The sequence below is a fragment of the Phocoena sinus genome, chromosome 13 (genome assembly GCF_008692025.1).
Source record: "Phocoena sinus isolate mPhoSin1 chromosome 13, mPhoSin1.pri, whole genome shotgun sequence".
NCBI lineage: Eukaryota > Metazoa > Chordata > Mammalia > Artiodactyla > Phocoenidae > Phocoena > Phocoena sinus.
In genome coordinates, this window is record NC_045775.1 from 59,774,243 (window position 1) to 59,802,177 (window position 27,935).

At 42.8% G+C, this 27,935-nt stretch overlaps 2 long non-coding RNA genes across 7 annotated transcripts in view; both read right to left on the minus strand.

Moving 5' to 3' along the window:
• Positions 1 to 707: 707 nt before the first annotated feature.
• Positions 708 to 12,061, minus strand: LOC116764354. 3 transcript variants are annotated; one of them, XR_004352851.1, is made up of 5 exons: positions 12,027 to 12,061; positions 8,663 to 8,741; positions 5,615 to 5,748; positions 5,203 to 5,497; positions 708 to 3,464 (listed from the first exon to the last, which is right to left on the minus strand). It is a non-coding gene; the product is annotated as an uncharacterized LOC116764354 (long non-coding RNA). The 3 variants fall into 3 exon arrangements; XR_004352852.1 differs by lacking the exon at positions 5,203 to 5,497; XR_004352850.1 differs by having other exon boundaries at positions 5,203 to 5,748.
• A 94-nt stretch (positions 12,062 to 12,155) lies between these two features.
• LOC116764353 overlaps positions 12,156 to 27,935 on the minus strand; it is a 35,661-nt gene continuing 19,881 nt past the window's right edge. For 2 of the 4 annotated variants that reach the window (XR_004352848.1, XR_004352846.1), the window contains 5 exons: positions 27,299 to 27,359; positions 23,913 to 24,094; positions 22,085 to 22,170; positions 12,796 to 12,902; positions 12,156 to 12,216 (listed from right to left, as the gene is read on the minus strand). This is a non-coding gene — a long non-coding RNA (uncharacterized LOC116764353). The remainder of the gene's footprint in view (positions 12,217 to 12,795; positions 12,903 to 22,084; positions 22,171 to 23,912; positions 24,095 to 27,298; positions 27,360 to 27,935) is intronic. The other 2 variants (XR_004352849.1, XR_004352847.1) reach the window with 2 other exon arrangements.

The window sequence follows — 27,935 nt, forward strand, 5'->3', positions numbered from 1 at the left end:
GGACCGGGGCACGAACCTGTGTCTCCTGCACCGGCAGGCGGACTCTCAACCACTGCGCCACCAGGGAAGCCCAATAATAATTTTAAAAATAAAAATATTTATCTAGAATTTATTTTACTAGAAGGTGACAGAGATTTTCTTTTAAATGGTTAGACATTTGTCCTAAACACTATCATTTGCCACTGAAACCTAAGTCTGTTTCGGGTCTTTCAAATCTATTCTGAGCTCTACTCCCCAACAAAAATTCTTCTTCCCAGTTAGATGAGTTTTTTCATTGCCCACAATAGGTTTTATGTAGGTTGCTGCTTATATTTACATTGCCTCTTACCTTCCCTCCACAGATCCTTCAAAGCAAAACCATTTCTGGGGTAAGAAGTAAATGCTATTTAAAACAAGAAATACTTCCAGGGCTTCTCTGGTGGCACAGTGGTTGAGAGTCCACCTGCCGTTGCAGGGGATGTGGGTTCGTGCCCCAGTCCAGGAAGATCCCACATGCCACAGAGCGGCTGGGCCCATGAGCCATGGCCGCTGAGCCTGCGCGTCCGGAGCCTGTGCTCTGCAACGGGAGAGGCCACAACAGTGAGAGGCCCGTGTACTGCAAAAAATAAAAAAATAAAATAAAATAAAACAAGAAATACTTCCAAAAGAGAGAAGATAATATAGAAGAACACATAAGAGGTTCTACAAATCCTTTGTGTGGCTAAGAAGCAGATGAGCTTTTTATTCAGCAGAGCCCTTCAGTGGACCTTGGATATACAGAGCTGAACCTGGGAGGCGAATGTTAGAGTTCAATTGCTTTGCATAATAAAGTAAGAAGTATTTGGAGGCTTAGTGGCAATAGAGTAAGGACGGTTTGCAAAGTAAAGAAAGATAAGATTGTAAGAGACACCAAGGCCACATATATGGGTGATATTAATGAATCCCTAATGGAAAGGTGGGCAAATTACTTTAAGGGAAAGGGATAGCCAGTATGAGAATTCAAGTTGCTTACTTTGCTGCAATGTAAAATACTCTACATTACCCCAAACTTTAATAAAGTCCGCTACACACAAAAAGGCTTTGAGCTGTGAGATATTTGAGTTCTACCATCTGGTTCAATGTGGATGGAAACAGGAACAGCATGCTTGAGACAATAAGACTGTCTATAATCTGAACTAATTTAATGGGAGCAAGAGATCAAAATCAGAGTGACTATAAATACATGAGCTCCCAAGAAACTGGTGAATTCCGGGTGAAGGAATCAGAGTTTCCACAAGTTGCAGAATGACACCTTGAGCCAAAAGTTTAAGGGAAAAGATGGTTCCAGCTAACTAATGTGTTATACTATGATATTCAATTCTCAGAACCTTTTAAACAGAATCAAACTGCATGAGGTACAACAGTGATGAACAGAAGTAGCTGGTAGGGGAGGTGCTGATCACTCTGCTTGCACAAGAAACAAGCTGAGGATTGTCCCTTCACCATTGCACATGCTCCCAAAGGGGTCTTGCGGTCCCTACCCCACCTAAGGTGTCCTCAGTCGACTCTCACCTCTTCCACGAAGCTTTCTCCCAAGGTTTTAGCCCTCAGATGTTTCTTTTCCAGAATTTTCAGTTTACTTAAAATCTAAACCTCAGATTAATCTTTATTTTTTCTATCTGTTAATTTCTCTGTGGAATTCAACTGTACATGCCATGCAGATGAGAATTACATGAAAGAAAAGGAAAAGAAAAAGAAAAGAAAAGAAACAAACCACCTACACACATCCTAAACATCTTATACTACACTCGGAGCCTATTAAATTCTTGGTGGTGGAACAGTGCAAGATACTGATGCAGAAGCAAGTTTACTAATCAACCTAGATGGCGATGCTCCTGAATCAAGGAACAAAGTGAGAGGAATAAAAATAGGAAGGAATGCAGGAAGAGGGAGAAGGGATGGGTTGGTGAAGAAGGTAATCTGGCTTAAGACATCCAGGTTATAATATCAACAGTGTATGGTCATCATGAGTCAGGAACTAGAAGAGAGACTTAGGTTGGAGATAGAGATCTGAGAGTTTTTGATAAGCACAGATGACATCACCCAGGGACAGTTTATAGAGGGAGGAGAGAACAGGTCCAAGGAAAGAATCTTAGGAAATGTCTTCATGTAGGGAGCCTGTTAGGAAAGACTAGTTGGGGAAAGTAAGCCTTCTGCAGTTATAGACAAACTAATAATTATAAACACCTATAGAATGAACAAGTAACTGGCTGGCTCTATTTAAGATCTCTAAATGCCCATTTCAAGCCCTCTTTCCACCTTCCTGCAAGTGAACTCACTCACTGATCTTCACAGTTAAAACCATGGTCTTTCAGAGGAAGTGGCAGAAATGGACAATTGTCACAGGCCAAGGCCCCTAAGGTGGGAGGATGCTATTTGCTGATGTTCAGAGAACACCATACCTAAGGGAAAGTTCAACGCTGAGCCCTTCCACCTAGTTTGTTCTATGATTAGCTCAAGCCAACTGAGTTAAGATCAGCCAAACAAAGATCTCACTCATGACAGTAAAGATCCATATACCAGGGTCTCAAAAGGTCTTAGTCAAGAGTCTTAGTGACTTCTATCTGCTTCAAGGGATCTTTTCCTGTCCTGGTTGAGAATGACATTCAGAGGAAGTGACTGGCTTTCACTTTGGTTACCCGCTATGCCCTTGGCACTTAGTCACCCACCCTGACAGATTTAAATGGCTGCAAGACTGCCCTTCCCAGACATGGGTTTATCTTCACTGAAGGACTGAAAAAAATTATTATAGTCTGGACTGCCCATGAGCTATAAAAGAAGAGGGATTTCATAGGCAAAGTAGAAAATTTATAATGTCACACCCATTCCATAAAAATGACCTCCATACCACTTGGCACTGATGCCCATATGTAAAATCAAAATCTTGAACCAGCAGTGAGACTGGGACTAATGTGGAGATGAACAGTCCCAGAGTGGGAGAGATGGGGTGCCCAAAAGTGCTAGAGAAATCCTGGAAGAGGTCAAACCTAGGGAAAGAAGCCTCAGAGAAGCCCTCCTTCCTTGGATCCAAAACCTGATATATCTGTGGCCATGATGGCATCACCCCATTCACCATTTCCTGTTTCCACTGGAGGAAAGGGGAAGAGGACCTAAACATGGGAGAAAGAATGTAGCATCCCTACCTCCTTCTCCACCTTGGACTCCACTCCAGATCAGAGCCGGCCTTATGCAGACACACAGTTAAGTAGTCAAACACATGGTGTGATTCCAGGAGAGAGACATAAATAGCAGGTGCTCAGTGGGCACTTGTTGAATGAGGAGCCCCAGGAGACATTTCCTATCCCCAAAGAATTTTTTTCACTGACTGTCACATTACCTTTACCTGGAATTCCTCCATTTGATGTCCATTCCTTTAGGATAAAGTCTTGTACTTCCCAAAACTGTGCTCCACCAAGCACCATACTCTGTCAGATTTTAACAATTTTCTTCAGCCAGAAAAAAAAAAAAGGTTTTCTAGTTAAATAAGTCTAGGAAATGTTATATTCTCTATCTCCCTTTTGGAGCTTTATAAATGCATACTAAAAGCTCTTTTTGAGGCAGAGGCAGTTGGAGAGCTAACATGAAATTCAGGACAGGGGCTCAACTAAGCCTAAGAGCCTTGTTCCAGAAGCATAGCTGTACAGAACAGCAAGACAGCCAATCAGCCCAAAGAGCAGTAGACAGAGTTCAAGGTGGTCAACACTGGGATATCAGTGCATGGGCAGAACTCTACTTACCAAAGCGTAGCTGTAGGAAAAGTCTCTAGTATCGGAGAAGGGACCTGGCCCAGAAGAGATTGGAAAGCAAAGGTCACGGCCCCTGATAAGGGGTTGACAGCAGGGTTACAGTCCTGGACAGGGCTAGGGGTTCCTCTCAGGGAAAAGCCAAAAGAAAGGTGAGATGGAGGAGAGGCAGAGACTGGTGGACAGAACTGTCACTCAGGGCACATGCTCAGGAGTTCCTCCCTGCTGGGGGCACTGGCTCCAAAATCCTGGTGATCAGCAGATCCAGCTACATCACTAGACCTTGTGTATGAGGCTAAGGTGGTTGGGAAGAGAGGTAGGGGTGTGGTATATCCAGAAATTTCCAAAGAACTGTGCTGATTCCGGTAAGGAAGGAGGTCCACATTATGTCAAACTTTAGGAGGTGAGGGGTAGAGACCATTCTTCAGGTAGTTCTCTAGGAAAGTGTGCTGAAGGAAGTGAGAACCTTAGAGGCCGGAATGAAGCCGAAAGTCTGATCCAAAGAAAATGCTCCAGACTTAGGGTAGAAATGTGGACAAAGGAGAAGCTGAAGCCTGAGGGTAAAGGGCATCCATGAACCCAACTGTGAGGAGCTGGGAAAGGCACTGAGATTTGAGCTGTCTCTGTCAGACTCCCTGAGGCAGGAAAGATGTGAGAATTCAGATCACAAAGGCAGTCTGGGAGCACTGGTAAATGAAAGATGAACAGTCAACCAGTAGCGAATTCAATCCACAAAAGTTGAAGATTGAATCCCAGGTGCTATGCTGGCACCTCTGGCTTAGTTATTTTGGCTCCACAAAGTTAGAGAACAAGAGGGAACTGCACTTTGCATGGATACCCCAAGTGCTTTGTCACTGCTTTGGACAAGGCTTATTTACTTTCTGGTAAAGCCCTATTGCAGCACAGCTCATTGGGAAATCAAGACCAAAAGCTGTCTGTGACCAGCGGCCACTGAGGAAGTACCCTGCCCATGTTGTCATCGGTGGCCTCTTTTGCGCCACCATTTTACATCATTTATGGGAAGCTGCCTCCTGCTTCCTAAGATCTGTGATGGTCTTGTCTGAGGATATCAGAGCAAACCACAGACTCAAAGGTTCTACACTCCTTATTACATTCTGCCTGTCAGCTGTTCTCCAGACAACACCATGACTGCATATCCAGCACACTGGTGGGGAAATCTCTCTACCCAGCACCCCCTCTGGAGTTCAAGAGCCTCCATTCCCCCCACTCTCAGCTCCTTATCTTTCCTCAGGCAAAACTGTGAAGAAAACAAGGTGTTTCTTTAGGAACCCAACTTCTCTTCTCAGGGCCATTATCTCAATCTCAGTGGTGTCTCCTTCCCATCACTATGACTGGGGGCACAATGCTTTCTCCTCTCTGTCCCTGCCTTAGTCTAGTTCTCAGAAATCAATCTCATAAACTCATTCATACTTCTACTTACATGACCAAGACGCTTCATAATCAAACCCTTTCCTGGAGTTTCTTCATTTTTAATAGGGTCTCAAAAGACTTAAGGGAAAGAAATTTCACTTGTGGAATTCCAAGCAACAGCAAATAGCTGAGGCAAGTCTTTGAGGGTCAAGACGTATTCTTGGTGCCCCCTGAAATTATACCACTTAACAGACCAGCCCTGTCTCTTCTTATTCCATCACCTGACACCCTTAAGCTGTCTCCTCTGCCAGCCAGAGGCCAGGCTCCCCTGGATCTGGGCCAACACCCACCGCCATCTGGTCTCCCTTGAAAAAGCAAAAGGGAGACATCTCTTGTTTACTCAGTAATAATTCACTGTAATAGTCACATAACAGGTGCCACCACCTCCCAGTTCACGCAGTAAGGCCACACCACACCCTCACCTCTGCCACCATCATGGCTTATTCCTTGGAACACATCAACAGGTTTTATTTGGATGATATGACAGGGCCTCTTAAACAGTACACCAGAGTTACCAGTGGTGTTTTGATAGTGTGAGTTACACTACAATGAAGACCTAGAGGTAAAGAACAAAGACTTTTTTTAATCCTCCCCTGCAGTCAATTGGTTATCTTTCCCACATATGTTGTTGCACCATATCTATATATAGAACCTAGTACTAGTCTATAAACAGGATGCTCTGGCTAAACACGTCTAAACAAGCAAAACTGTGAGATAAAGAAAGATGGTATCTCCCCATCTTCTCTTCTTTCCCCACCCTCCTTTCTTACATCTTGTCAGAGACAGAAGAGCTCTATAAAAACAGCATGGGCTTTGGAATTGGACAGACCTGAGGAGAAATAAATCATAGCTCAGCCTTGTATTAGCTGTCTGACCTTGGGCAAGTTACATAATTTCTTTTTCAGCTTGCCCATGTGCAAAAATGGAGATGATAACTTATTGATTTGTATTATGATATTAAATAAGAAAATATGCAAAGACATCTAATATATGCCTGGCTCTCCAGGGATGTAAGTTTGTTCTTCCCAATCTAGTTTATCATGTACCTGGTCCCCTCATGTTATGCTCTGGTTGTCCAAGGTGTGTGCCACACACAAACTTTCCCTTCCTTTTCCTAAACCTTATCAAAGTTCCCATCCCTTACAAAAGCTAATCTAATCACACTGCTAAAAGGAAAGCAGATTCAATGCAATCCCTATCAAACTACCACTGGCATTTTTCACAGAACTAGAACAAAAAATTTCGCAATTTGTATGGAAACACAAAAGACCCCGAATAGCCAAAGCAATCTTGAGAACGAAAAAAGGAGCTGGAGGAATCAGGCTCCCTGACTTCAGATTATACTACAAAGCAACAGTAATCAAGACAGTATGGTACTGGCACAAAAACAGAAAGATAGATCAGTGGAACAGGATAGAAAGCCCAGAGATAAACCCACGCACATATGGACACCTTATCTTTGATAAAGGAGGCAGGAATGTACAGTGGAGAAAGGACAGCCTCTTCAATAAATGGTGCTGGGAAAACTGGACAGGTACATGTAAAAGTATGAGATTAGATCACTCCCTAACACCATACACAAAAATAAGCTCAAAATGGATTAAAGACCTAAATGTAAGGCCAGACACTATCAAACTCTTAGAGGAAAACATAGGAAGAACACTCTATGACATAAATCACAGCAAGATCCTTTCTGACCCACCTCCTAGAGTAATGGAAATAAAAACAAAAATAAACAAATGGGACCTAATGAAACTTCAAAGCTTTTGCACAGCAAAGGAAACCATAATCAAGACCAAAAGACAACCCTCAGAATGGGAGAAAACATTTGCAAATGAAGCAACTGACAAAGGATTAATCTCCAAAATTTACAAGCAGCTCATGCAGCTCAATAACAAAAAAACAAACAACCCCATCCAAAAATGGGCAGAAGACCTAAACAGACATTTCTCCAAAGAAGATATACAGAATGCCAACAAACACATGAAAGAATGCTCAACATCATTAATCATTAGAGAAATGCAAATCAAAACTACAATGAGATATCATCTCACACCAGTCAGAATGGCCATCATCAAAAAATCTAGAAACAATAAATGCTGGAGAGGGTGTGGAGAAAAGGGGACACTCTTGCACTGCTGGTGGGAATGTGAATTGGTTCAGCCACTATGGAGAACAGTATGGAGGTTCCTTAAAAAACTACAAATAGAATTACCATATGACCCAGCAATCCCACTACTGGGCATATACCCTAAGAAAACCAAAATTCAAAAAGAGTCATGTACCAAAATGTTCATTGCAGCTCTATTTACAATAGCCCGGAGATGGAAAGAACCTAAGCGCCCATCATCGGACGAATGGATAAAGAAGATGTGGCACATATACACAATGGAATATTACTCAGCCTTAAAAAGAAATGAAATTGAGTTATTTGTAATGAGATGGATAGACCTAGAGTCTGTCATACAGAGTGAAGTAAGTCAGAAAGACAAAGACAAATACCGTATGCTAACACATATATATGGAATTTAAGGGGAAAAAATGTCATGAAGAACCTAGGGATAAGACAGGAATAGAGGCGCAGACCTACTGGAGAACGGACTTGAGGATATGGGGAGGGGGAAGGGTGAGTTTTGACAGGGCGAGAGAGAGTCATGGACATATACACACTAACAAACGTAGTAAGGTAGATAGCTAGTGGGAAGCAGCCGCATGGCACAGGGATATTAGCTCGGGGCTTTGGGACAGCCTGGAGGGGTGGGAGGGGGAGAGTGGGAGGGAGGGAGACGCAAGAGGGAAGACACATGGGAGCACATGTATATGTATAGCTGATTCACTTTGTTATAAATCAGAAACTAACACACCATTGTAAAGCAATTATACCCCAATAAAGATGTTAAAAAATAAATAAATAAATAAATCTAAAAAAAAAAAAAAATAATAAAAAAATAAATAAAAGGAAAGCAATTCTGATAAAATGAAGTCAAGTAAAATGTGGACGATATTGCTGGGTTCCTATATTAACTCTGTGGGAGATATTTCTTCATTTAAAAAAAGGGGCGGGGGGAAAGGGGTGTGTGTGGAAATTCAAATGAAAGAAAAGACTTCTAATGATGAGACTCTCCTACTGGACAGGGGATGCGTGTGTTGGCCTCTCTCCCTGCAAGCACAGTCTCTGTGGTAAAGATGAGAAACCATCAGAGATACAGGACACCATCTCAGATTGCTGAATGTCACACCTCAAATCAACAGGTCCAGAATAGAACCTGGGAGCCTTGGCTACCTCTTCTGCTCTGGCCAGCACACACTACTTCCTTAGCCAAGAAGTTACGGTGGTGCTTTTTTCCCTAGGAGGTTTCCAACACTATTTTAAACTCTATGGAAACAAGCAGTAATAGGATTTAATTATGGGTCACAGCCTTGGAACAGCCTATTTAAGGCCTGGGCTCACTTCCAGAATCATACCTTACCTCACTGAATGGTCTCAACAAGGCCCATGTTAATACAGGAAGCAAAGTGGGCCTGCATCTTGACTTCTCTCTCAGTGATCTAGGAAGGAGGAACACAGGAAAATGTCTGGACTTTCCACATCCAGGATCACTGAAGCAGATTACTACAACTAAAACGGCTTAAGTGTAATCACGTGGCACAAAATGCTATGCTGACTATAAATCACAATTCAGCATGGGAGTTCTCATTGTGAGGGACTCTTTAGCAGTCTGCATGTTCTACCTGACCTTCTCGGCAAGGCCCCAGGGAGCCCGGAGCACAGCCCAGGCTGGGCTCTCAGTGGTCTGGACACCACTGTGGGGTGAAAGGGGCTGGCTGGCAGCTTCAGCAGATGGAGTTAAGAGGAAATGAAGGTGAAGTCCAAGGTAAGGAAGGGGCTGGTCCAGGCAGGATTATCTGACAGCACATGCTCAGGGAACTGGCAAAGCAGAAACAATAATAACAAATGTTTTAAATTATTTTATATTTACCCAGGTAGTCACCATGGTAAATATCAAAATTTTGCGGGGTTTTCCTTATACTTTGCTAGATTTCCTTACACTTATTTTGTGCTTAATATTGGTTTTGAAATATATACTGAGGGCTAAAATTACGAGGAACATCATAATCTTCCTATTGCTTAGGCCTCTAAAGTTCTTTTCTGTTTTTTTTTATAAATTTATTTATTTATTATTTATTTTTGGCTGCGTTGGGTCTTCGTTGCTGTGCGCAGGCTTTCTCTAGTTGTGGCGAGCAGGGGATACTCTTGGTTGTGGTGCGTGGGCTTCTCGTTCCGGTGGCTTCTCTTGTTGTGGAGCATAGGCTCTAGGCGCGTGGGCTTCAGTAGTTGTGGCACGTGGGCTCAGTAGCCGTGGCTCGCAGGCTCTAGAGCGCAGGCTCAGTAGTTGTGGCGCATGGGCTTAGTTGCTCCGCGGCATGTGGGATCTTCCCGGATCAGGGCGCGAACCTGTGTCCCCCGCATTGGCGGGTGGACTCTTAACCACTGTGCCACCAGGGAAGTCCCGAGGCCTCTAAAGTTCTTAATCTGGTCCTTGACTTCAGCATGAAGCAAGAAAAACCAGGATTCCAAAGCTTCATGGCCAATATTCATTTTTTTCATTTAATAAACATTTCTTCAGGGGCCAATAAGTGCCAAGTCTTTACTCAGTCCTGGGATACAGCAGCAAACAAAACAGATATGGTTCCTGAGTTCCCGGAGCTACAGTTTAGTGAGAGGAGTTGAAAATAAGATCAGGATCCAAAGCAAAAGGTCTATATTAGAAAACAGGCAAGATTCTGTAGCCAGCAATGGGATGCAGAGGGAGGAAACCTCTTCTGGGATGCCAGCAGAAGAGACCACGGCTGACAAGGTGCTGTTCAGGGAGATGAGCTGGGTCAAAAAATACCCTTATCCTCCCATTCTTTTTGGCAAGGGAGAGAGCCACTGCTGTGGGTTGAGTTAATCGAGAACAAGTGACCAGGGCACTCGCAGCCAATGCTGCCATGAAGCTGTTCCTTCTCTGCTCACAGCCATGAACTGTGACATGTGCCATGTGAGCTATGTGTGAGATCCTGAAATCTCCAAAGGAAAACAAGACTTGAGCTGTCTACTGACAGGAATTCTAGGAAATATAGTGGGCCAGAAATGGGAAGCATAAAAACAGTCACCAGAAGAAACTTGGTGACCCTCCCCTGAATTGTCACTGACACTTCTGACATTACAAGGGAATGAAAACAAACGCCTGATTTCACCTGGAGGGGTGGGGTCAGGAAGAGACCTGCTGAAATGATCGGGCTACAACCAGAAGCCTCCTGAGAGGCATTTCTGCTTTAGGGTGTAAAGTGGGCAAGGATGGGGAAATGCTGCAGCCTGCTGTGTTAGAGAAAGGAGCTATGTGAGCAGCTCAGCCTCAGCACTACCGGAAGTGGGAAGGCTGTGGGAAAGGTGAAGAGCTGATAAGAATAATAGCAAGAGCTTCAGAGTGAGTGCCCAGCCAGCAGAGCAGTGGCCTAAAGAGCTTTCCAAGTATTTGACCTCTCTGGGCCTCAGTTTCCTTATCTGAAAACAGAGATGATAATAATAGCATAAACTGGTTTCCGAGGGTTGCTGTAGCAAATACTACAAACTAGGTGACTTTAAACAACAGAAATTTACTCTCTCACAGTTCTGGAAGCTAGAATTCCAAAATAAAGGTGTCAGCAGGGCTATGCTCCCTCTGAAAGTTCTAGGAAAGAACCCTTCCTTGCCTCTTCCAGCTTCTGGTGGTCGCCAGTAATCCCTGCCATTCTTTGTATATGGCAGCATATCTCCTATCTCTGCCTCCATCTCTACATGGTCATCTTTCCTCTGTGAGTGTCTCCCCCTTCTTATAAGAACACCAGGCATTGGATTAGGGCCCAATCAAGTTATGACTTCATCATAACTTGATTGTATCTTACAAAGACCTTATTTCCAAATACGATCACATTCATAGATTCTAGGTGGATATGAATTTTTAGGGGGATACTATGCAACCCAGTACAGAGCACCTACCACATAAAGGTTTATATATATAAGATGCTTAGAACAGTTCCTGGTAGATAATATATGCCATGTATGAGTTAGCTACCTTTCTTCATTATCTCTGGCAGATAGTAGCTGCCATGAAATATGTGGATGCTCTGTTGTATAAGAATCATCCTCCCTCCATCTTGAGTCAGAGGCAAAAAACTGGGTGGAAAAAAAAAAAAAAAAAAAACTGGGTGGGACTAGAGTTCCAAAAAGAGAAGATGAGGACAGAGCTAGAACACAATGGGTTTATTACCATTCAACACTCCCTCTACCAATACCCTATCAATACACCTAGGCTGGAGTGAGGAAATATCTGCTACACTCACATCATTTGTTTTTTGAACAACAGAGAACTTATCATTCCAAATTAACAATGGCCCCATCAAAGAAGTCCTCAAATTAGGACCCACTTAGGAGGAGCTTCCAGAGCCAGGAGAGAAGCTGCACCAGTGAGCCCAGCAGCCTCATCATTTAGAATCAACTGTGAGTTCTGATCCCAAACTGCTTTACACAGCATATTCATCCCATAGTTTAACAAATGAATGACTACTGACTGAGTCCAAATATTAAGTTCATTCTCTAAAATGGAGATTTGCTACTTGCTATAGCTAGGATAGCTTACTTTCAAATGGGGGGCGGGGAGAATAGATTCAAGGCTCCTGCTCTTGCTCCTTCAGTAAAGGGGTTTGGGACATACTAAAAAGAAATAGAACCAGATCTCAACTGCTATCTTCATATCGAAATAAATTCCAGATGAATCAAAGATTTAAATTTAAAGATTTAAAAATACACACCCGGGCTTCCCTGGTGGCGCAGTGGTTGAGAGTCCGCCTGCCGATGCAGGGGACACGGGTTCGTACCCTGGTCCGGGAAGATCCCACATGCCGCGGAGCAGCTGGGCCCATGAGCCATGGCCGCTGAGCCTGCCCGTCCGGAGCCTGTGCTCCACAACGGGAGAGGCCACAACAGTGAGAGGCCCGTGTACTGCAAAAAAAAAAAAAAAAAAAAAATTAAAAATACACACCCACGCAAAGTACTCAACAAGAATGGGTAACTATTTTTATAATTTTGCGGTAGGGAAGCATGCCTTTTCTAAACATTGAACTAGTAGCAAAAACTATAATGGAAAAGATTATCTTGACTACTTAAAAATGTCAAACTTGCAGATAGATAAAAAATTGTATAAACAAAGGTGAAAAACAAATGACAAACTGGGAACAATTCTGCACTATATACAACCGTCAACACTTTAGCTCTTACAAATTATTAAGAAAATATTACTGGGAAAATGTGCAAAGGACATGAATAAGTGATTCAAAAAATATATACATCTGTCCAAAATACATCTGAAAATATGTTTAATCTTTAACATTCAAAGAAATGTAAATTAAATCATATTTAATGATTAAATATGATGTAAATTAAATCATAATTGCCATGTCTCAGTTACTATTCAAAGCAATTTACTTGGATTAACTGATTTATTTCTCATGAAATAGGTGCTATCATTATCCCTACTTTACCAAAGATGAAACTGAGGTACAGAGAAGTTAAATGACGTACCCAAGGTCACATAGGAAGTGGCTGAGTCAGAATTCAGGTCCCATCAGGCTAGCTCCAGAGTCACATTCTCAACTACCATGTTATACAGTGACAAGACAATGTTTCACCTGTCAGATGAGGAACACAAAAAACACACAAGCCAGTGTTACTGATGATATGGAGAAACAGGCAATCTCATGCACTGTTAGTATAAGTTAACATTCTTAAGGGTAGTTTGGCTCCATGAATCAACATTCTAACTGTGCATATATCCTTTATCTCAGCCATTCCATTTCTTGAAACTTATCCTAAGGAGATACATAGACAAGTGTATAAAGATTATTTACCAAGGTATTTACTATAGAATATATATAATAACAAATATGTTACAAATAAAAACCCCAACAGGCACACCAAAAATCCAGCAAATTCATTCATTCAACAAATATTTATTGAGCACCACCTAGGTACCAGGAACTGGTACTAAGCTCTAGTTACAGAGAAGCAGAGTAAAAAAAAATCCCTATTTTCATGGAGCCTACATTCTAATGAAGCGTGTTAGGCAATAAACAAATAAGAAAAATATGTAGTATGGCATGTGGGGCTAAATGCTATAAAGAAAAGTAAAGGAGAGAAGGAAGATAGGAAAGGAAGGTTGTCACAACTTTAAGTAAGAGGGTCGGGGAAGGCATCATTGATTAGAGATGAGATAAACAGATTATACACTAAGAGAATAAAATGCATTATGGTATATCCACACATGGAAGTATAATTCAGCCATTAATTCTGTATTTACTGAAAAGATGTCTATAACACATAATCCAATGAAAAAGGATTCTCACTACACACAAAAAATAGGTAACTATGTGAGGTAATGGATGTGTTAACCACATTGTGGTAATCAGTTAACAATACATATATGTATGAAATCATCACACTGTACACCTTAAACTTACACGATGTTCACATCAATTATATCTCAATGAAGCTGGGAAAAAAGGTGAAAAAAGATTACAAAACAGTATTAAAGAAAAAAAACAGGGCTTCCCTGGTGGCGCATTAGTTAAGAATCTGCCTGCCAACGCAGGGGACACAGGTTCGAGCCTTGGTCCAGGAAGATCCCACATGCTGCGGAGCAACTAAGCCCGTGCACTACAACTACTGAGCCTGCACACCATAACTACTGAAGCCTGCACTCCTAGAGCCCGTGCTCTGCAACAAGAGGAGCCACCGCAATGAGAAGCCCACGCACCACAACAAACAGCAGCCCCTGCTCGCTGCAACTAGAGAAAGCCTGCGCACAGCAACAAAGACCCAACGCAGCCAAAAATAAATAAAAATAAAATAAATAAATTTATTTTTAAAAAAACAGTATTAAGTTATGGGTCCATTGATTTGAAATTACATGTGTATACATGCTTATGCTTTACATGGAAAAGAGAAACAACACAGAAAGAGACTGATAATACCAAGCAAGGGTCCAGGCTGAGTGCCAGATAAGTGGTACAGGCAGCATGTGTTTGTTCTCCTACCTGCTCACTCATCCCCCTCTCCACATCTACACTTTGTTCCAGAAAGGATTTAACGACAGCAAATCTACATACACCGCAAGTTCTTTAACTCTTCCCATCCTCCCTCACCCTTTTCCCTGCTCTTCCCAGAAGGCAGGACAGTGACAGGGTGAAAGGGATAAAAGCTTAAGATCATGATAAGCTGAGTGGACATAAGACGGATGGAGGGACACCCCCACAGATCTGGATAGGATTCCTCTTATTGCAGCACATGGGAAACATCCTGGGAGGCATATTTCCTCCATGCAGACCTGCAAGATCTGAAGCAAGGCTATCTGATTTAGATTCCCTATTATATCTCCTACTAAACCCCAAATGCCTTACAGGGCAGCCAGGAGCAAGACTGACTCATTCACAGGGAGGTGACAAGCTACAGCAGGCCAGAACACTACCCCTGGTACATGAGTGCCTACATCTCCCTTTGAGCAGAAAATGACACAGAGATGAGCCCTTTTTGCCCCTTACCTTATCCCTTCCTCCATGCCTGCACCCAACAAGCTGTCCTTGGCTATACCATGACTACCCTAGAGATTCAGATTTCCCCACTAAGATTCTCAGGCTAGGTCCCTACCAAGAAAGTTGCCCAAAGTGACCAGCCATGCTAGTGTACACTGAAACATTTTCAGCTGCGATGCAGTTTTGAGTATATCCCTAGATCCAGATATATTCGCTCTCAAATATGTGGGAGCAGAATACACTTCTTGCTTGAGCATAAAGCCACACACAAGAAATTGGCAACTTCATAAAGGTGGAATCCATGTTGCTATTCCCTATTTCTTTAGCCTGAGGGTAGCAGTGGAGGCACACAAATAGAGGTAGGGGACCTAAGGAAAGATTTGACTATTTCAAAATATTTCTCAAACACTCTCTCACCTCTTGGATACCTACTACATGCCAGGCCTCGTGTTAAGTGCTTTCATAGAACTTACACCAAAACTGACAAATTACTTTTATCAAACATTCCTATTATGTGCTACTGAATTTAAGTCACCTAAGGCACATACAGGTCCAGCTGCCCTGCTGACAGCTGAATACCCAAGCTTGAAATTAGGTAGAGGGTAGAAATCTAAGACTTCCTTGAGGCTACAACACAGAAGTCTCACTGCATACTATCAGGCCACAGCCTCAAGGCCCCATTCCAGCTTCTGCTTTCTCTCCTGGGCTTTCAGCAGGGAACATCACACACAAACACACACAAACAGACACACACACACACACACACACACACAAATCCTCCAATGCCCTTAGTCTGCAAGTGGAAGAAATTCTTCACTAGGGAAGAGTACAAGGTGAATCAGAGAAAAACCAAAGCAATCATCTCTTCGGCAGAGAAGTCTCTTTCTCTCTTTATCCATTTCTCTCTTGTCTTTCTTGAATATGTAGTTATTGAGCAACTTCTATTATGCTTATCACTATAGGATATAATCATAAGACATGCCTCCTGCCCTCAAGAATTTACTCTGTTGGGCTTCCCTGGTGGCGCGGTGGTTGGGAGTCTGCCTGCCGATGCAGGGGACGCGGGTTCGTGCCCCGGTCCGGGAGGATCCCGCGTGCCGCGGAGCGGCTGGGCCCATGGGACATGGCCATTGAACCTGCGCGTCCGGAGCCTGTGCTCCGCGGCGAGAGGGGCCACGGCAGTGAGGGACCCACGTACCGCAAAAAAAAAAAAAAAAAAAAAAAAAAAAAGAATTTACTCTGTTTAGGAAGACAAAATCAACGCACAGGAAACATGTTATTGAAAAGGGGGACTCCAATGTATATGTAAAACTGAAACAGACTCACAGATACAGAAGACAAACTAGTGATTACCAAAGAGGAGAGGGACAAATTAGGGATTACAGATACAAACTACCATGTATAAAATAGATAAGCAACAAGGATATATTGTATAGCACAGGGAATTATCTTACAATGGCTATCTTACAATGGAGTATAATCTGCAAAAATCACTGAATCACTTTGCTATACACCTGAAACTAATATAATATTGTAAATCAGCTATACTTCAATAAAGGTGGAGGGGCTCTAAGATTTCTGGTGCAAGAGTGGTGCTAGTAACACAAATGGAGGGATAAATGATGTTAGACACATGGTACACATAGGTATCTTCAATTTCAACACAATCTCCTCTTTTTTTGTTCTATTCTTAGTAGAAATATGTTTCACTTCAAGAAAAATCTCAAATACAAAAATTCAATACATAAAGTTGGCAATCATTCACTAGAAAAAAACGATCTCTTTGCTGTCAAGTTTAGGGAGATACCATTTAACCTGCCCCCAACCCATGTTCCTGTTGCCCCATATATACACAACGTTTACATTCAACTTTTCAGGTTCACAGGGTAAAGCAAAGTACTTTTTAAAATAGATTATAAAAGGCAATATATTGACAGATGAACAGATATAAACAAAATGTGGTACAAACAAAAAATGAAATATTATTTAGCCTAAAAGAAGAGGAAGTCCTATCACATGGTACAACATACAAGAACCTCAAGGACTTTCTGCTAAGTGAAATAAGCTAGACACAAGAAGACAAACAGTATATGATTCTACTTATATGAGGTATCTAAAACAGTCAAATTCCTAGAAACAGAAAGTAGAAGAGTGGTTCAGGGGCAAAGGGGAAGGAAAAATGAGGAATTGCTGTTTAATGAGTATAAGAGTTTCAGCTGTCCAAGATGAAAAAGTTCTGGTGATCTGTTGGACAACAATATGAATATACTTAACACTACTGGACTGTGAACTTAAAAATGGTTAAGACAGTAAATTTTATGTGTTTTTTATCACAATTTTTTAAAAAGGCAATGCACACATGGGTTAAAAAAAATTTCAGCAACACAAAAAGATATCAAAAAAAACAAAAACAAACCTCCAGGGGTAGTCTGGGTATAACAAGTGCATAGAGTCCTCCCCTTTTTTCATTCAAATACTAATACTAGCATGCCACAAACTCTATTTTGCTTGCTTTAGTTTTCTCTTAACAATAGATCTTAGAGATTGTTCCATATCATTGTGTGAGTGTGTGTGTGTGAGGGTGGGTGTACCTGTCTCATTCTTTTTAACTGCTGTATTAATACGGTGCTATCCACCATAATTTACTCAACTAGTCCCTTATCAATATAGTAAGATGTATTTTTAAGCAAAATGTGTTAAAGGCTTTGCACACTGATTTTGCACATTTTTCCCCCTCAACAAAAATGTTTAGATTTCACTCTTCATAATACCTCCAAGCAACTATAAATGATGACTGACATTTGCTTTAGTTTGAATTTAATAGTGTTTCGCCTTGGCTCATTTCTACTAGGTTGTATGTTGATTTGTCATTGTCACAAGGAGTCACCAACAGTGTGATCAAGGGAGCACATGAAATACACACCATCCTCTGAATATTATGGTCACCCTTTACTCCATCATCCTTATAAATGGTTTGTCAATAGTACAGCCATCCTCCTTTATCCATGTGGGATACGTTCCAAATCCTGGAACCATGGATAGTACTGAAACCTATATATACTGTTTTTTCCTATAGCATACACAGCATGGGTATGCTGAACAAAGGATGATTCACGTCCTGGATGGGAAGGAGCAGGATGGCACAAGATTTCATCACACTGCTCAGAACAGTGTACAATTTAAAACTTATGAATTGTTTATTCCTGGAATTTTCCATTTAATATTTTCAGACCTCAAGTAATTGAAACTGTGGAAAGCAAAACCTCAGATAAGGAGGAACTACTGTCTACCCTTTACTGTGTTTAACTCTGAGAAAATTAAAAATACACACACACACACACACACACACACACACACACACATACTTTCATTATTTAAGAAATTTTTTTAAAAAAACACCTCTTTCGGGCTTCCCTGGTGGCGCAGTGGTTGAGAGCCCGCCTGCCGATGCAGGGCACACGGGTTCGTGCCCCGGTCCAGGAAGATCCCACATGCCGTGGAGCGGCTGGGCCCGTGAGCCATGGCCGCTGAGCCTGCGCGTCCGGAGCCTGTGCTCCACAACAGGAGAGGCCACAGCAGTGAGAGGCCCACGTACCGCAAAAAAATAATAAAAAAAAAAAATAAAAAACACGTCTTTCACCCAATGTCTCTGGGTCTGCTATTTGGTTTCTTTTAGAGAAAGCACAGTGAAATAGAATGAGTGAGGGCTGTACAGACCACCTGAATCAGGGTTTGAATCCCGTTTCTGCCATTTCCAAGTTAATCCATCTCCCAGAGCCTCTGGCTTGTCATCTGTAAACCAAGGGCAATACCATCTATCTCTTGCATAGGGAAGATCGCCACACAGGGTGAAAAGTCCATTCAAGAGGACCAAAGTGCTATCTCTATTGAACTAGCACTGCCTGGGGAAGTCAAAGAATTGCTTAGAGAAGTGGTAAAGGACAAGAAGGAATCTGACCAGTCAATGAGAGAAAGGGTGCTCTGGCAGAGGTAACACATGCACAAAGGGTGAGAGTTCCGCAGAGCCACAAAGCACCAACACACTTACTGACAAGAAGGTGAAAGGCAATTTAGTCAACAAATCCTTATCGAGTACCTCTATGTACTCACTAGGCACTGAAGACAAAACTGTGAGCAAGAAGGCCCCTGCCCTCATGGAGCTTATAATCTAGTAAGAGGGAAAGATAAACCAGTAAAAAGCATTAAGTGGTCTAACAGAAACAAACAGATGCTAAGATAATAACATGGTGCTGCTTTGTATGGAGAGGCCAGAAAATACCTCCAAAACAAGATAATGCTCAACTGAAACTTAAAGGCAAGTGATAATTAATGAAGTGAAGAGCAGGGTAGAGAGTATTCTAGGCCAATTCATGAAGCTAGAGAATTGAAAGAACTGCAAGCAGGTGAGGGTGCATGCAGGAGATAAGGAGGAAAGGGGCTTGAAATGAGACTTAAAATACAGGCAGGGGCCAGATCTTGCTAGGCCTTGTAGGCCACAATTTGGGTCAAATTGTGCAAGACTGTTTATTCCAACCTGAGACATTTGGACTTGATTGTACAGGTAACAGGAATACAAGAGAGGATGTGAAAAGGAGAGAGACAAGGCTGGGTTGTTTTATAGAAGGATAGTGGAAGTTGTTTAGAGGACAGCTGCAATAGGCAGTGACGACAGCTTGGAGACCAAAAAACAGCCTACTTTAGGGCAGGGTCACTGTGTACAGAAAAAGAGGCATCCCAGAGGCAAATCTGAAGTGCAATTGGCAGCCTTCAAAGACTGTGTTCTAGCCTGCTTTCTGAGTCCAAAGTCAAAGTCCGCAGTATACTCCAGAAGTACTGACCTGCCAGGGGGAATCATTAAGGCCCTCTACCTCATCTGGGATCTTTGCCTTCTATGGCAATGAGAAGATGAGGTGTCAGTACACAGGGACAGTTATCCACTGTCCTCACTGGAAGACAGGTGACAGATTAAGGTTCCTGCGACCTTAGGATCCAAGTAAAGGGTTCAAAACCCTTTCCTTGGGGCTTCCCTGGTGGTGCAGTAGTTAAGACTCTGCCTGCTGGGCTTCCCTGGTGGCGCAGTGGTTGAGAGTCCACCTGCCGATGCAGGGGACATGGGTTCGTGCCCCGGTCCGGGAAGATCCTACATGCCGTGGAGCGGCTGGGCCCGTGAGCCATAGCCGCTGAGCCTGCACGTCCAGATCCTGTGCTCTGCAACGGGAGAGGCCATAACAGTGAGAGGCCCGTGTACCGCAAAAAACAAAAACAAACAAACAAAAAAAAGAATCTACCTGCCAATGCAGGAGACACGGGTTCGAGCCCTGGTCCAGGAAGATCCCACATGCCGCAAAGCAACTAAGCCCCTGTGCCACGACCACTGAGCCCGCGTGCCACAACTACTGAAGCCCGTGAGCCTAGAGCCCGTGCTCCGCAACAAGAGAAGCCACCACAATAAGCATGTGCACTGCAACGAAGAGTAGCCCCCACTCGCCACAACTAGAGAAAGCCCATGCACATCAACGAAGACCCAACGCAGCCAAAAAATAAATAAATTATTTTTTTAAAAAAAAACCCTTTCCTTCCCCTCTAGGGGAGCAGGGGGTCAACACAGTCCTCTAAGTCAGAGTTTCTGCAAATATGGTCTGCAGATGATGACTGGTGTGAGAGTCACCTGGAGGCCAATCAAAATGCAGATTCCTGGTTACCACCCATACCTACTCAGTCAGGAGAGCAGGAGTAAAGACCAGGAATCTGAATTTTAAATAAGTAGCCAGCCCCTCAATACTTGCCCCCACAGGTAATTCTGATGTATTAAAGCTTTAAAATCATAGCTCCAGGAATAGGGCTAATGGAGGAAGGCCCTCACTTAAGGGTGAATGGCAACGTCGAAATTAGGGGACTACATAGAACCAAGAGTCAAGCTGGGCATGAAATAAACTAGAAAAAGGAGTCCGAAGGGATTATGAAATTTGAAGGCCCCCAAAGCAGAAAATAGAAGGCAGGACATCAGAGCATGGGGATTAGAGAGCAGAGGAATCAAAGACAGGGAGCACTCCTGGGGAAGTCACTAACAATGGCCATGATCTCCAGCTGCCTTAGGTTGGTTTCCCCAGTGGAGCACTAGGAAGGCAGTGCAGATGCTTCACCTCACACAGGCCAGGTTACCGGGCCTTAGACTGCCCAGTATGCGCACACAATCACTCCACCCAACCATCAAAAAGAGAATGACACTCCTCCTCAGTAAGTACTGTTTCTATCCCAATGTTCCCCTTCAGCATCCACCATGATGCCAGCTACTGGTCAGTCTGTAGAAGAGCACCAGGCTAAGTAGAAAAACATACAGAACACCTCTAAGGGGTAATGACCGGCCCTACTCACCAAGATTCTCTGCTTGGCACATCAGAGACCCCTAATGCTGCCATAAACTCTAGGACAATTCCAGGTCAGAAACTTCAGATCCTACCATCCATGCATACCCAGCCAGTCTTCTACTACTCCTTACTATGCCTCACCAAGAGAGTCCCAACCTATATTCTGCACTCCCATGTCCCTCCCCAAAATGCAGAGAGAAATTCCACAAATTCAGGTTAGGCAGGGAGTCCTGAACTTCTGAGGCTAGCTCCCATGCCTAGTTTGGTGGGAGGAGGTAACCTGAAGGAGTGCCTACCCTACCTGAAGGGAATATCCTCAGCCTACCTGAAGGGAGCACCAAGACTGCTACAGGCCTCTGTACAGGAGACTTTTTAAAAATATGAGCAAGTTGAACCTAGTATATTTAAAAGGAGGGAAGGGAGGCTCTTCAGAGCAGGAATTAAATTGGGTTATTGGGGGAGGTAAGGTAGGATTTCTGGGGATTTGACTTTAAATAGCACATAAAATACAAAGCAATATAATATTTAGCTCAAACCCTTATATGTCAACTACCTGATTGTTCCTATAATCCAAAAGCTGGTTCCACACTAAAGAAATAAGACTGCTGACAGATGATTTTAGTAATCCCAAAGATTATTTATGGCCTTAAAATCCTGAACTGCTTGTCTGTCCCTTCTTACACTCCACCCACTATCCTGGTTCTCTAGGTTTTTGACCTAATGATTTAGCTTCCTGTTTCATCTTTCCCTCACCTTATCCCTAAGGTCTTTTGCTTCCTTCCTTGCTTAGGACTGCACTCCACTCAGTTATTCTGCCATCAGCCACTCGGAACAAATAATCTGCCTATCCAGATCCTCAACCTTGATCCTAGGCACTCATGCCCCCTTCATGGCCAAGTCCCCTGCCAGGCTTACCCTTACTTTATGAAGATGTCCCGGAGAGAGACAAGCATGTTAGATGGTTCATCCCAAGTATGTTAGTTGGTTCATCCAGGCAAACACTGGAATCATCAAAGGTGGAATAAGGAGAATGACAATGAGCCAGGTCAAATGTCTAGACCTCCCCCTGACATTCTAAGGCACACCTTCTTAGCCCTCAGGTGATATCCCTAGTATTCCATCCCTCCTGCCCACCACCTCCACCTCAAGGGATCCTTCTATCCCACAGCAGCTAGGACTAAGAGTACACGGTGAGCAACACATGGGCCTTTGTCTGATAGAACTTACAGTTTAATGAAGAGAAAGACAATTAAATAATCCCAACATGTATGATAGTTAAAGGCAATGCACGCGGAGCTGTAAGATTAAGAAGGCTAATCAGGTGAAGTTACACCTAAGATGAAACTTGAAGGATCAACAGGAGATACCCAAGCAGTGGCAGAGCATTTAAGGAAGCATGTTCTAGGCAGAAGAAACAGCGTATGTAAAGGCCCTGCAGCAAGAAAGCATATCTGAAGAGATGAGATGAGCTGGGGAGGTCAAGGTAGAGAGAATACCAGCACAGATGATGCTGGAGAGACCAAGAAGGGTCTCATAAGATATGAAGCTGTTTTATCATTCACTTAACAAGTATTCACTGAGTGCTTACAATATGCCAGGCATTGTCCTATGTTTTATTTATAACAGTAAATGAAACAGACAATATCCCTGTTCTCAGAGAATTCCCGTTCTAATTGGAGGAGACTATAAACAAGTATGTGACTAAACTAGAAAAATATCACTTATTGATAAGTGCTATGCAAAGAACTAAAATAGGTGATATGCTAGAAAGTATGTATATGGGTGGTTACTTTATAATCATTAGGTGGTCAGGGGAAAGCCTCTCTGAGGAGATGACATTTAAAAGTAGGTATCTAAATAAAAAGGAACCAGCCATTCAAAGACCAAGGGAAAAAGCATTTTAAGCGGGGTTAACAATACACACATACAAAAGCCCAATGGTAAGATCACTGAAGCTTTTTTAAGCAGAGGAGTTAGATCATGATCATTCTTGCATTTTATAAAGATCACTCTGGCTACAATGTAGAGAACAGAATGGAGGTAGGGGAGAATAAGATTAAGACTGGAGACAGAGATGAGAGTGGATTATGTAGACTAACGTGAAGAAGAGGAAGAAGGGGACAGTAACAAGGATGATGATAATAGCTAATACTCACATAGCACATACTAGCCGCCGAGCCATTGTTCTAAGCATTTTTTATATATTAATTCATTTAAACCTCACAAATACTGTATCTTATAAATTAGGAAACTAAGGTAGAGGATAGTGGCAATGAAGAAGAAAGCAACTGGGGACTTCCCTGGTGGCACGGAATCCGCCTGCCAATGCAGGGGACATGGTTCGAGCCCTAGTCCGGGAAGATCCCACATGCTGCGGGGCAACTAAGCCCATGCACCACAACTACTGAGCCTGTGCTCTAGAATCCGAGAGCCATAACTACTGAGCCCACGTGCCACAACTACTGAAGCCTGCGCTCCACAACAAGAGAAGCCCGCACACTGCAAGAAAGAGTAGCCCCCAGTTGCCACAACTAGAGGAAGACCAACACAGCCAAAAATAAATAAATAAATTTATAAAAAGAAGAAGAAGAAGAAGAAGAAAAAAGCAACTGGATCCAAGAAATATTGGGGAGGACAAATCCTATGATAGGCTGGTTGTCGGCTGTGGGAAGGGAAGGGGTAGGACTTAGAATGACTACTAGGCCTTGGGCCCAGCAACTGCATGGGTGGTGGTGCCATTTACCACGTGACAGGACACTGGAGGAAGAGCAAGAGGGGAAGAGCAGAAGGCTGCATTTTGCTGAGTCTTCAAAACATCCCAGTGGAGCTGTCCATGTGAACAGTTGGATATTCTGGTCTGGAGAGAGATTTGGTCATCATCCACGTATAGATGGTAACTGAAGCTGTCACAGAAGTTGAGATCACCTACGGGGAGCAGGAAGAAAGAAAGAAAAAAAAGCCTAGGAACAGACTGCTGATATTTAAAACACAAGAAGTTGAATAAACAAATTTTTTAAATACATAAGGAAAATTTTAAAAAAAATTTTAACACAAAAAGAATCATTAACAACAACAAAAAACTGGAAATACCTTAATGTCCCTCAATAGGAAAACAGATAAATAAAATACAGTATATCTAGTCTATGAAATATTATACAGTAGCCAAAAAGAATGAGAAGTATCTTTATGTACCAACATGGAATACTGTCAAGGCACATTACTGAATCAAAGAAAGAAATATAAAAATGATACATAAAATGTGACCCCATTTGTGTAAATAAATAAAACACGGCAATAGCATTTTAAATATTTTCTGGGACTTCCCTGGTGGTCCAGTGGTAAGACTCCACGCTTTCACTGCAGGGGACACAGGTTCAACCCCTGGTCGGGGAAGTTCCACATGCCGTATGGTGTGGCCAAAATAAAAAAAAAAAATTTCTGGGTTCATACGTATGTATGCAAACACACACAGAGTGTGGGAGGTACACTCTAAACCACTAACAGGTTGCCTCTGGAAATACAGAAATAATTGAAAAAGGGGAGCGGGGAGCAGGAGTATTCAAAGTATCTACAATGTTCTGAAATTAACAGTTTTCAGTATGTTCGTATTTTAATTCACAACAGAAAAATGTGTTCCAAAACTGGAAATTCATAATACTTGTGTAAACCGTGGAAGATTAAATGTGATGTTATTTTGACAATGTTTTAAATTTTAGAGTCACATTTTATTCTGATCTGAATTTTTATCAAGATGCTAAATCTGGTTTGTTTGAAACTAGTTTGTCATACACACTGTGCATAATCATAGTATTTATTTTCTGGGACTATTGTGAAGGTGTAGACTTATGTTTATTGCTACGGGAACAATTATTTATAAAATAATATTAAATCCAGTATTAGCTGCCTATCTCAGACACTTAATACTTGCAGAGACCCATGTTACACTTACTACACTGAAGTTTTTGGTTGTTTGCTTTTTTTTAAAATTTATTTGGCCGCATTGGGTCTTGGTTGCTGCGCACGGGCTTGGCGCACGGGCTTAGTTATTCCACGGCATGTGGGATCTTCCTGGACCAGGGTTCAAACCTGTGTCCCCTGTATTGGCAGGCGAATTCTTAACCACTGCGCCACCAGGGAAGTCCCAAGGGTGAGTCTTTAAAAAAAAAAACTTCAGGACTTCCCTGGTGGCGCAGTGGTTAAGACTCCACCTGCTGGGCTTCCCTGGTGGCGCAGTGGTTGAGAGTCCGCCTGCAGATGCAGGGGACATGGGTTTGTGCCCCAGTCCGGGAAGATCCCACATGCCACGGAGCGGCTGGGCCCGTGAGCCATGGCTGCTGGGCCTGCGCGTCCAGAGCCTGTGCTCCGCAACGGGAGAGGCCACAACAGTGAGAGGCCCGCGTACTGCAAAAAAAAAAAAAAACAAGGCTCCACCTGCCAATGCAGGGGGCACGGGTCGAGCCCTGGTCTGGGAAGATCCCACATGCCGTGGAGCAGCTAAGCCCGTGAGCCACAGCTACTGACTCTAGAGCCTATGAGCCACAAATACTGAGCCCCTGCGCCACAATTACTGAAGCCCGTGTGCCTAGAGCCTGTGCTGTACAACAAGAGAAGCCACCGCAATGAGAAGCCCGCACCCGCAACAAAGAGTAGCCCCCGCTTGCCACAACTAGAGAAAGCCCGCACGCAGCAACGAAGACCCAATGCAGCCAAAAATAAATAAATAAATAAATAAGTTTATTTTAAAAAAAAAGAATCACCCTCACTGCTGAAAAGTATATGGACTCTTAGGGTGCAGATATTAGTGTTCCAAAAAACATGTGATTATATTAAGGTAGTGGTAGCAGGAAGATAATCTTGATTCCGTTGGAAATCTTAGGTTTTCTCATACATTGGGAAAATAGTTTTTCCTGTACTGCTGAAGTTTCAAACAGTACTTTCTAAAAGAGAAGCATGAAGGAGAAATTGAGGTGTGTACATTTCCTCAAATGACCAGCATTGTACAAGATACTGTGTATCTTGCAATGAACAGTGTGGAAGCTGTTCATTTTTCAATCTGAAGTAAAATACATTCAAGAACTTTAAAAAAAAATCTACAGTGTTTTGATTTTTTTAGATTACTATATTCTCTGTAAAATTAAAGATCAATTTTTCAAAAAATAATGGGAATTTCTGTACCTTCTACTCAGTTTTGCTGTGAACCTAAAACTGTTCTAAAAAATAACTCAATTTTGAAAAGTGGGAAAAGAGGGAGGCTACAAAGGACATCCTTTACTTCAGATAGTAAATTTTCTCTGTTCCTTCCATCCCCGACTGGCTTGATGTTTAGATCTTCTGGCTTGCCATCTGCCCGTGTCTGAGAAGTTAACACCAAGCCCCCTAATTCCATGCTCCATCCTGAATCCTTGGCCCCAGGCCAAGTTTGGCCACAGATCCCCTAGACTGGGCCAGAACCCCAGGAAGGGGGGTCAAATACCAAAGTCCTAAACAAATATGGGAGAATAAGTACAGATGCCAGCTTCAAGGACAGGGATCAGGTGGCCTTACAGGCCAGCAGCAGTCTCAAAGGGGAAAAAGTATTTAAAGATCTGGAAGCAGCTCTGCAGTGCTGGGGGATGAGGCTGGGGGGCAGTCAGGCAAAACTGGGCGAAGTGGTACGGGCAAGTTGAAGAAACAGCCAGTTCCACTTACAAAGATTCCAAGTGAAGTGCCATAATATGGTGGAAACCACATTTACAACAAAAGGAAGAGGGGAAGCTGCATTCTGTGAAGGGGTTGGAGGCATGGTGGGAGTTGTCTAGGGATATCTAGAGGAATCACTCCACATCAAAGCAGCAATTCCAGGAGGCACAGTATAAAAGTTTAGAAACTTTCTGGAGCAGCAGAAAGAGGCCAGGGACTTGGCTTCTTCCTGAAAAGAAGGTTCTATAAAAGAGGAGAAAAGACACTGAAATAAAGCCCTTCCTTCTTCAATAAACCAAAGGCAGAGAGATCATGGTAGATCTCTGGTGACCGTGCTCTTAACTTTCAACTTTCTGAGCCTGAAAGACAACATATTTGGTCTACATGTTTTCCTGGTTACCCAAAGAGATGACACTGCCTAGCTGAGGTCTTATCCAACAGCTGACTCACCATCAGTCTGTATCACAGCCTGCTGCGCCTCATGCCTCACACAGTCACATACCGGGCGGCTCTGGAAAGAAAACAATCTGGTGTGAGCTGTCAAAGTCCTCTCGGTACCTGACCTCACCCTCTGGGGTAGGTTTCATTTCAAAACTGAAAGGGACTGAAGGGCTAGGGAAATCCAAAGATCAACAGAGCCAGGAACAGGTGGTTCCCAGCAGAAAAGGGTCCCAAGCTGGAACTCAGAACAGAAACCAGACCACTGATAAGACAGTTTATGGTATCTGTCTCCAAGCTTTCAGATGCCATTCACATATTTTCCAATATTTACAACAGGGCATGACCACACTTATCCAACTTCTGACAACTAAATATCTAATTCTCCAAATGTTCAATCAACTTCCTGGCTTTATTAAGCTTTAGAGCTTTGGGGTATCTCCAATAACTGGGATACTGGGGGTGGGGGTGAACTTCTGAATTTTGCAGTCCTTCATATGGGCCGTATTTTAATCCTAACGAATTATATCATCTCCTCTTCCTTATTCATTTCTTCATGACCCCTTGGAAAAACTCCTGTCTCCCCCAAAAATTTCTAATTAGTTCATAATGGCTCTCTCACTAGAGCAATATTCAATACAATGAAAGT